Genomic DNA, 751 nt, shown 5'->3' on the forward strand with positions numbered 1-751 from the left:
ATCACCACATGCACACAATCCTCTCCCGCATTCTCCAGCGTCCACTACACATTACTCTGCCGCTATAGCCCTTTCCCTCCTTGACTCCTTCAGTCTTCGACGGATCTTCCTTCCTCCTGACGAAATTCAGCATGGACACACCCCAAGGCTGCTTCATCTCCAAAAGGCTTCTTTAGTGGAATGCCTTAAGACCGGAGATCCTCTTCTTCCATTCCTTCTTCACGTACAAGCTGTCCAGCAACACTAAATAAGTTTGAAATGGACGAAAGCACCGAAAATGAACTTGAAAGTGAATTTGGTGTGGATTGGGAAGAAATGGAGAAAAGGGGAAAAGGGAAAACAATTGGAATAAAAAAGTGAGTTAGTGGAAGAAAAGATGTATGATAAAAATGAGAAAAAAAGAAGAACAAATGATGAAGATAAAAAGAAAAAAGAATAAATGATAAAGATGAAGAGTTAAAAATTAGAATTTTATAATTATGTATAAATCAATTTGAACATTTTAAACATATTTGAAATACTAATTTGAATTAAATTTTATTGTTTGTTTACATCAATTTGTAGAGTACAAAATTAGCATTTAATTATATATATTAACAATATTAAAATAATTTATAATATTTAAACTAACAGAGACTCATACTTTATAAAATAAAGAGTATATTTAGTTATTTAAAGTAAAAAACTTAATTAAAACGACCTGAAAATTTCAGAGATTATTTAAGACATTAGCTTTTAAAAATTAAAATAT

Source organism: Arachis ipaensis, chromosome B3 (genome assembly GCF_059453495.1).
Source record: "Arachis ipaensis isolate K30076 ecotype BB chromosome B3, ASM5945349v1, whole genome shotgun sequence".
NCBI lineage: Eukaryota > Viridiplantae > Streptophyta > Magnoliopsida > Fabales > Fabaceae > Arachis > Arachis ipaensis.